This window comes from Triticum urartu, chromosome 5A (assembly GCF_056163025.1).
Source record: "Triticum urartu cultivar PI428250 chromosome 5A, HENAU_Tu73, whole genome shotgun sequence".
Classification (NCBI taxonomy): Eukaryota; Viridiplantae; Streptophyta; class Magnoliopsida; order Poales; family Poaceae; genus Triticum; species Triticum urartu.
The window spans coordinates 454,008,313-454,018,363 of record NC_141877.1 but is presented as its reverse complement, the minus strand read 5'-3'; the positions used below and the strand labels follow the sequence as shown (position 1 = coordinate 454,018,363).

At 41.7% G+C, this 10,051-nt stretch overlaps 2 pseudogenes; both read left to right on the top strand.

Annotated features, from left to right (window-relative positions):
- The first annotated feature begins 458 nt into the window (after window positions 1-458).
- Window positions 459-4,063, top strand: LOC147971880 (uncharacterized; annotated as a pseudogene).
- A 1,232-nt stretch (window positions 4,064-5,295) lies between these two features.
- On the top strand, window positions 5,296-6,082 carry LOC147971879 (uncharacterized; annotated as a pseudogene).
- The last annotated feature ends 3,969 nt before the right edge of the window (window positions 6,083-10,051 follow it).

Sequence of the window (10,051 nt, the reverse complement as noted above, 5' to 3'; positions counted from 1 at the left end):
CCCCTTTTCTCTCTGAATCTAATCGATTTGAGGTCGATTAGGTGGTTGCACGCTCTTATTTGCCTTCAGATTTTGATGTTACTGCTAGGGTTTCCGTTCTGCTATGGATTTTAGGCAGTTAACCTAGGGTTTTATGTAAATCTGCAGATGAAATTGACTACTTATCAAACTTCAGTCTTTGCATCAATTTTGGTGGTTATTTCCTTGGAGTTGGTAAAAATCGTGCATATGTCAATGGAGAAAACATGTGGTATGATTATGTGGAGGGGGATACACTTACTGTCGAGAAGTTAGAAGATCTGGTAGAAGAATTGGGCTATGAAGTGAAGGGGAGATTGCAAATGTATTACTGCATGCCTGGTAAACCAATGACTGAAGGTGGTCTTGTGAAGATAACTTGCAATGACAACTGTCTTAACATGAGGGCACATGTAACATTTGGGCACAAGTTTTTGCAAATGTATCTTGATCATGATGAGAGTTTCAGGCAGTTTGACTGGGATGATGTGTAGCAGACCTGCCTACTGTTGTTAGTCCTATCAAACCAATTTAGATCATTAAGGAGGAAGCACTAGAGAAGCATAAGAAGAAGATTCAGCATGATTTATTGGATAGGAAAATTAAGGAGGAAGCAGTGGAAAAAATGCAGTGTACGTTTGTCACTCATGTCACCATTGCAGATGTTGCAGACCTAGCAGAAGAAGAAGCTACAGAACAAGCTACAGAAGAAGCACTTGCAGAGCAAGAACCAGAAGGAACAAATTCTGCAGAAGAAGCAGTTGCAGAGCAAGCAGCAGAAGAAGCATTTGCAAATGAGGAGGAAGATGTGGAGCAGGGTGAAGAGGATGGCTCTGTTGCATATGACAGTGAAGGGTCAGTTTCTGATGCTGAAGTAAATGGGAGTGAACAAGGATCAGACTATGCTGATGAGATTGCAGATAGTGATTATAATGTCAGTGATTTAGATGATGATCTTAAAGAGGAGACAGTGGAGGAGCCTACTGATGTTCATATTAGAGCAAAGTCAGACCCTGTACAAGGATCAGATGAAGAAGACCTTGAGCTCCCAGATTCTGATGATGAAGCAGGTGCAAAGTACAAATTTAAAAGCTTTAGGAAGGAAGATTTGCATGATCCACAATTCAAAATTGGACAAGTTTTCCAGTCACCAGAATTGTTTAGAAAAGCAGTGAGAGAATATGCTTGCAAAAATAGATTTGACATCAAATTGCCAGTAAATGACAGGAAAAGAATTTCAGCAAAATGTCAGTCCCACTGCCCCTGGAACATTTGGTGTAGTTATGATAGCAGAACAAACTGCATGGTCATCAAGAGTTACAATGATGAACACAAATGTTCTAAGAAGTGGAAAGTAAAGGCATTTACTGCTAGATATCTTGCAGAAAAGTACTTGGAGCACTTCAGGGCAGATCAAGGAATGAATTTGAGAAATTTTGGGAGGTTAGTTCAAAAGGAGTGGAATATGGCAGCTTCTTGTAGTAAACTAAGCAGAGCAAGGAGATATGCATTGAAGATAATCCATGGAGATGAGGAGGCACAGTACAACATGCTTTGGGATTATGCAAATGAAGTTAGAAGATCCAACCCTGGCAGCACATTTTTCGTTCAATTGGACAATGAATCAAGGTTCAAGAGATGCTACTTCAGTTTTGATGCATGTAAAAGAGGATTCCTTGCAGGGTGTAGGCCCATAATTTGTTTTGATGGATGTCATTTGAAAACTAAGTATGGAGGTGTGCTTCTGTCTGCAGTTGGCATGGATCCTAATGATTGTATCTATCCTGTGGCACACTGCATTGTAGATGTTGAAGATACTAACACTTGGATCTGGTTTATGAGAGCACTGAAACATGATCTTGGGATTCAGAACACCTCAGCATGGACTGTCATGTCTGATAAGCAAAAGGTAAAGATATGTACATAGTTACTTACATACATACTGTCATGTCTGATATTCACTTACTTACTGACTAACTTACAAAACTTGCGGGGCCTAACAAATGCTGTAGAGCAGCATTTTCATGACTCAGAACACAGATTCTGTGTCAGGCACCTTTGGCAGAATTTCAGAGAGAAATATAGAGGAGATGTTCTGAAAAACCAGCTCTGGAAGATAGCTAGGTGCACCACAACTGATCAGTATGAAGAATATATGGAAGAGATGAGACTTCTTGATAGTGAGGCTCATGCTTGGCTTGCAGAGAAGAGGCCTAACACTTGGGTTAGGGCATTCCAGACTGATTTGCCCAAATGTGATATTTTACTAAACAACAATTGTGAGGTTTTCAATAAGTAAGTGGTACATTTATGTGTTCATGTACTTGCTATGTGTTCTTCAATTGTTCATGTACTTGCTATGTGTTCTCTCTTCATAATGAATTAAGTATGTGTTATCTCTTCAAATACTTGTAGATATATTTTGGAGGCTAGAGACTTGCCAATCATCAGCATGATTGATAGAATCAAGTCACAACTTTCAAGCAGACATTATAACAAGCAGCAAGAGGCTAAGAAATTTAATGGTCGAATCTGCCCAAAGATCAAGAAAAGGCTTCTGAAGCACATAGAATGGTCTAATAGTTGTTACCCTACTAATGCTGGAGAGGGAGTACATTGTAGAGTTGCAGTTCAAGGCATGCACATGCAGAAGGTGGCAATTAACTGGCATTCCCTGCCCCCACTCCATAGCTTGCCATGGAGATGAACTAATTGATCCCGAGGAAATGGTGCACAAGTGTTATGATCTTTGCAATTTCTCCAAAGCATATGCTTACATTATTATGCCTTGCAAAGACAGGAGGGAGTGGCAGAAAATGGGTGGTTGTGTAATTAAGCCTCCTTTGTATGAGAAGAAACTAGGGAGAAAGGCCAAGAATAGGAGAATGCAACCAGAGGAGGTAATAGCAAAGAAAGGAGGGAAAAAGATTACAAGACATGGCACAATTATTCATTGCAGCCATTGCAACAATCCTAGACATAATAAGAAAGGGTGCTCTGCCTTCAAGCAAGGCCTACCTGCAGCAAAACCTATGCAGAAGCAAATGAGGAAGAGGCCAAGAGCCACATTTGAAGAAGAAGAACAAGAATCTACTCTGTCACAGGTAACATTTGCAAATATTTCAGTGCTCGATATACCCATTTTAGCTTGTGGCTAATATTTCAATGCTCGATACATCCATTTTAGCTTCTGGCAAATATTTCAGTGCCCGATATATCCATTTTAGCTTGTGGCTAATATTTCAGTGCTCGATACATCCATTTTAGCTTCTGGCAAATATTTCAGTGCTCGATACATCCATTTAACCTTGTTGCAAATGTGTAGGCTACAACACAAGAACAAGCACCTGGACCATCAATGACATAGGCAAGTGAGGAGCCTGTTGTCACACAGGAACATGACATGCCTCTAATTGGAGCTCTTCATCCACATTCAATGATGGAAATCATGAGAAATGAGGTATATCCATTGAACCTTGTTAAAAATATGATCTTGATGTGAAATACATCTCATGTTTCACTACTGTTACAGGCTCCTAAACCAAGGAAAAGAAAGGTGCCAACACCATTGCCTGAAAGCTCTTTCCTCAAAGAAGCTAGAGCTGCAATGCCATCTGTAGGTAGCAGCACTGCAACAAGATTAGGAAATCTTGCAGCTAGAGTTGAAGTGACGAGGGAGGCCAAGAAGCAAGCCAATTAAATATTGCATGAAAAGAGGTGTGCTGAAATCCTAGCACAAAGGGAAGCTGTTGCTTTGCAAAAAGCAGGTGAATCCCTTGCCAAGAAACAAGCTGAAAAGGCCAAAAAAGCTCAAGAAAAAGAAGCTTTGAAAGCAGAGGCAAGAAAAAAGAGAGAGCAAGAACTTGAGGCCAAGAAGCTTGCAGCAGCAGCTAAAAAACAAGAACTAATGGAGGCAAAGAAGAGGGCTGCAGAAGAGAAGAAAGCAGCAGCGGAAGCAAAGAAAATTATTGCACTGCAAAAGAAAGCAGCTGCTGCAGCAAATAAGCACAAGAAAGTTAACATGTTTGATGAATTCAGGTCCTGAATGACCATTTAATGTAATGGATGAAGTATTTTGCAATTTCTAGATGTTAAGACAAGTTCAGATACTGTAGATGTAATTTTCTCTTCAGTACTGTATGCTTTTCAAATACTTATGTGTGTTATCAAGGAGCTATGAATGACCAGTTTCTGTTATGCTAAAGAAATGGTGTTATCAAATTCATGTTCTTCATTTGTTCAATAGTAAAATGCATGTTCAGTTCAGTACTGTTCTGTGTTATCAACTGCAAATTTCTAAATTTCAGTCTTATTCCTTCTTGTCAGTGTTCAACATGTTATTAAATGCATGTTCAGTAAAGGAAGAAACATTTTCCACTTCTCCAATTTCCAACAGCAAAGTTGTCTCCACATAAAGGTTTCTATTACCACTGACATCAAACAACACAAAATTCTCCTTCTTACTTAGCAATTGCCAACATTGACAACAATCACATCCTAACTAGAACTAACACTAACACAAAGAGAATTGCAAATAGCAGTACAACTGCTATCTTCATTACAACAACCAAGTCTGTAACATCTCCTGGAAGTGATTTTAGCAGCAGCAGCATCTTCATCATATCTTCAGGATCCACTTCTGTCGTGTTCTTCTTTTTCTTCATCTCTACTACTTTACTATCCACAGATTCACCTCTCAGATGTCCATTTACCTTCAAATAATCAATGTAACTAGCTTCCCAGTGCCAAAAGTTGCAAGGTTTCTTCCCTGCCTATTTGACAAAATCAAGAACAAATCTCAAAATCAAATCAAGAACAAATCTGAAAATCAAATTAAGAAGAACAACATCCAGTCAATGTTCTTGTGCTAACCTTATGATTCATACACTTGTACAAGATCCATCCAGGATGCTTTTCAGTGGTGGACTCAAACCGCCTAATCTGGCGAATCTTGCAATCAGGGCATTGGATCAAAGGAAGCCAACCCGCACCGGCCCCCGATGAGCTACCCGCGCCGGACATGGGAGCAGAGGATGCAACTGGAGATCTCAGGCAACTGTTGGATCCAAGCGACAGTGGAGGGGGTGAGAGATTGCGCTAGGGGAGGGGAGAGGATGAGGGGAACGAGAGGGGAATCGACAGGGGAGGGGAGAGGATGAAGAAACCCTCGACGTGTCATGTCCAGCTGGTGAGGCAAAGCGGGTTTCTGGTCAAATCGGGCCGATACGAGCCGAAACGGTATGGGTTACCGTATAGTGACCCGGTTCAGCGAGCCCGATGACCGTAACTTGCGATTTCGTGAATACAGTGACCAAAGTGAACCCTAGAGTCAAGTTCAGTTACTGTAGATGTAATTTTCTCCACACACGAACACGGGGGCTCGCCTTCTATGCGTACGAGTACGCCAGCGCCGCTGCCGCCGCCGCACGCGGCCTCTCCGGCCATCCGCTGCCGCTGCCGCACGATCCAATCTCCACCTCCATCGTGCCACCCACCTCCTACCATGCCCCGCCCCACCTCACCGCGTGCCGCTGGCCCCCTGCACCTCATCATCGCATGTCGCCGGCCCTCGTCCCCTCTTCCCCGCGTGTCACCGGACCATCTACCGTCGCCGCGCGCTGCCTCCGCCTACCCCATCAGCGCGTCTACTCCTACCCCAAGTGCCCTCACACCCGCGGCCTACCACCGCCGGCGACCCGCAGTGGCCTTCCACCGCCGGCGTCGCTCGACGCAGCGATGACGGATCCCCCTGCCCTACCACCATGGCGCCATCGGGACTCCTCCTCGCTTCTTCCACCTCCACAATGATTTCCCCAACCCCGCAGGCTTCGCCTCCAGCCACTTCTTCCCGGTGCACTCTGCCCGCCGTCGGACCCATCCGCTGATCTCCAGTACCCCAACACCCAATGATGATGCAATCCATGTTGGCAAAGGAGGAGGTCGTTCAATCGCCTCAACTCATGCCAAGAGCAAACTGCAATTCACCTTGGAATATGCAGTGCAAGAGAAGACACATCGAATATAGTTTGAATCAGTTCAGCCAGCCAGCCGCCATTGTTGGTGAAGCTTCAGATCGAGCTGCAGTGAAGCTCCCAAGTGAAAGAAGTGCATCAGACTAGAGGTGAAGCTGCCAAGTGAAAGAAACTGCAGCAGACTAGCGGTGAAGCTATTCATTCTCTCGGCACCGTTAAGTTTCATTGCCGGTCACCCCTATAGGGGCATAAGTATGTGATCCAGTGTCCAATCTTTATAGATAAGTCACTTGATGATTATACTAGGAATCTCTTAGGATATTAGTATATTTTTAATTATGCTATCATATGGGCTATCCACAGCTTATTGCCAGATCTAATTAAACCAAAAGAAAATCTACTTAATATATGTTTGGCTGTGCAATTCCAAATTACTTTGTTTCTGGTAAAAGTACCACATTACTAACATATTTTGTGATGCTTCCCATAGTTCTTTGCCTTCATGTAACAACATATGGGTGAGGCAATATATTTTCCTGTCTATATATCGGCGTCTCTATTTTTAAAAATTGGCATTGAGGATCCCTTTTACATGTTTTTCTATGCCCTGCTGGGAGCTGAGTTGCCTTTCCTATATATGAACAGATGGCAAGACATTCAAAGCACGGTTCCTCGCATCTGAGCGACAATTTTTCTGCCCTTGTCCATCTCACATATCTACCTTATATCCACAGTAAAATATATATTTTCTTTCTACTGCTAAGGCAATCTATCTACACGTCATCTAAGGATTCTTTGTAGTTCAAATGGACTAATCTATATATTATATATGTATTACTGTTTATTCAGTTAAGGTGCCCTTTTCTAGAGAGTGAAAACTGGTGTAGGGCAGGTTATATGGGTAGACCACCAAAATAGTTATGTAGTTGTAGTTGGCTAGCAATGGCTTATATCCCTAATTATAGTCGATTTTCTGGTTGTACGCAATTTGTTTTCCTCATAGGCAGAAGTAATGGTTGAGCTAAGTTAACGGCTACATGTTCCAGAACAAATTGGATCTGTAGTGTGTAGATTGATTGATGATATTTATCCTACTTTTAGAGAAAGGACTAAGCCCAACTTTTAATACAAAGCTTTGAAAGATTCTGATATTGCTGGGCCAGAAGCGAACAAGTGCCATGCATGGTGAACTATCGCTAACTTCAGAAGATGGCAAGGTTGCATATGGCTGGAGCTACCTTCTCTTCAAATTCTCGGAATTATTTACCCGTTTCTCTGTAGTTTCTATCTTCAAATTCTCTTAATTATTCTTCACCCATTTTTTCCTCTGCAGTTTCCATCCTTCTGAAAGCTCCTTTTGTTCTGTATGAGCCTAACCTGAAAATATATACGGTTATATATTGTCAGTATTTTCCTTTTTCCATACCTCATGGTTATTCACTTCTGTTAACTAGAAGAATGTTCTTCAGTTATAGGAATTGCATGCCTTCTATGATTATGTCATTGTTATTGGCTTGCGAAACATGCATAAGACTATACCTATGGACAAAAATTACCCTACAAACTCCAACATTGAAAATACAGACTGGCTGGCATGAAAGTTTGAGAAATGCAGCAAGTGAATGACTTTGATTTGCATCTTCGAGTGCAGGATTTTATTCCGTGATGGTTGATTTAGTAGAGCTGGAGGTGTACCAACTGTTTGAGGGATATCAGGTGTCCTCTACTGCATGTGAGGCTGTTTATTTTCTTCATGTCATTCAACTTTGTCACCGAGGCCTCTTACGCCTACTCACTAGGTAAATAACTCTGTATCCTCAAACTCTCTCCTCTATATAATTTAACTCAAATAACCAGTTAAAATCATTGATGTTATGTACACACTTTCATCAAGCTAGATTTGTTGCATGTGTAAGTAAATTGGAATAGACTAACCTTGAATTCTTTCAACAATTTTAGTAATTCAAGTCTTCAACAGGAAAAAAAATTTGAAGCACACTGTGGACAATCATGGAGAGCTGATATAGATGATGGTTCATGACAGTTACTATTATTATCCTATTTTGCCATATTTTACATTCTCATATAATTTTGTGTGTGAGCCGGTAAAGAAAATAGACCAAGATCTACCAGTCACTCATACAGATGCTTCGCTATTTGAGAACTACTTGCTACGTCTTGAGCTTGCGTTAGTTTCCCCCGAAGAGGAAGGGATGATGCAGCAGAGTAGCGTAAGTATTTCCCTCGGTTTTTGAGAACCAAGGTATCAATCCAGTAGGAGCCCACGCTCAAGTCCCTCGTACCTGCACAAAGCGATAGCTACTCGCAACCAACGCGATTAGGGGTTGTCAAGCCCTTCACGGTTACTTACGAGAGTGAGATCTGATAGATATAATATTTTTGGTATAAAGATGAAAAGTAAAAAGTAAAGGCAAAGTAAAAAAGCAAAACAATATTAAAGTGATGGTGATTGATATGATGAGAATAGACCCGGGGGCCATAGGTTTCACTAGTGGCTTCTCTCAAGAGCATAAGTATTCTACGGTGGGTGAACAAATTACTGTTGAGCAATTGACAGAATTGAGCATAGTTATGAGAATATCTAGGCATGATCATGTATATAGGCATCACGTCCGTGACAAGTAGATTGAAACGATTCTGCATCTACTACTATTACTCCACTCATCGACCGCTATCCAGCATGCATCTAGAGTATTAAGTTAAAAACAGAGTAACACCTTAAGCAAGATGACATGATGTAGAGAGATAAATTCATGCAATATGAAATAAACCCCATCTTGTTATCCTCGATGGAAACGATACAGTACGTGCCTTGCTGCCCCTTCTGTCACTGGGTAAGGACACCGCAAGATCGAACCCAAAGCTAAGCACTTCTCCCATGGCAAGAACTACCAATCTAGTTGGCTAAACCAAACGGATAATTCGAAGAGACTTGCAAAGATAACCAATCATACATAAAAGAATTCAGAGAAGATTCAAATATTATTCATAGATAGACTTGATCATAAACCCACAATTCATCGGTCTCAACAAACACACCGCAAAAAGAGGATTACATCAAATAGATCTCCACAAGAGAGGGGGAGAACTTTGTATTGAGATTCAAAGAGAGAGAAGAAGCCATCTATCTACTAACTATGGACCCGAAGGTCTGAGGTAAACTACTCACACTTCATCGGAGGGGCTATGATGATGTAGAAGCCCTCCGTGATGACGGCCCTCTTCCGGCGGAGCTCCAGAATAGGCTCCAAGATGGGATCTCGTGGATATAGAAAGTTGTGGTGGTGGAATTAGGTTTTTGGCTCCTGTTTTAATCGTCTGGGGGTACGCGTGTATATATAGGAGGAAGGAGTACGTCGGTGGAGCACCGAGGGGCCCACGAGGCAGGGGGCGCGCCCTAGGGGGGGCGCCCCCACCCTCGTGACCTCCTCTTTGATCCCTTGCAGTAGGGTCCAAGTCTCTTGGATCACGTTCGGTGAGAAAATCACGTTCCCGAAGATTTTATTCCGTTTGGACTCCGTTTGATATTCTGTTTATCTGAAACACTAAAATAGGCAAAGAAATAGCAATTCTGGGCTGGGCCTCCGGTTAATAGGTTAGTCCCAAAAATAATATAAAAGTGGAAAATAAAGCCCAATATAGTCCAAAACAGTAGATAATATAGCATGGAGCAATCAAAAATTATAGATACATTGGAGACGTATCAGGCATCCCCAAGCTTAATTCCTACTCGTCCTCAAGTAGGTAAATGATAAAAGAGAATTTTTGATGCGGAGTGCTACTTGGCATAATTTCAATGCAAACCTTCTTAATTGTGGTATGAATATTCAGATTAGAAAGATTCAAGACAAAAGTTTATATTGACATAGAAAATAATAATACTTCAAGAATACTAATAAAGCAATTATGTCTTCTCAAAATAACATGGCCAAAGAAAGTTATCCCTACAAAATCATATAGTCTGGCTATGCTCCATCTTCCCCACACAAAGTATTTAAATCATGCACAACTGCGATGACAAGCCAAGTAATTGTTTCATA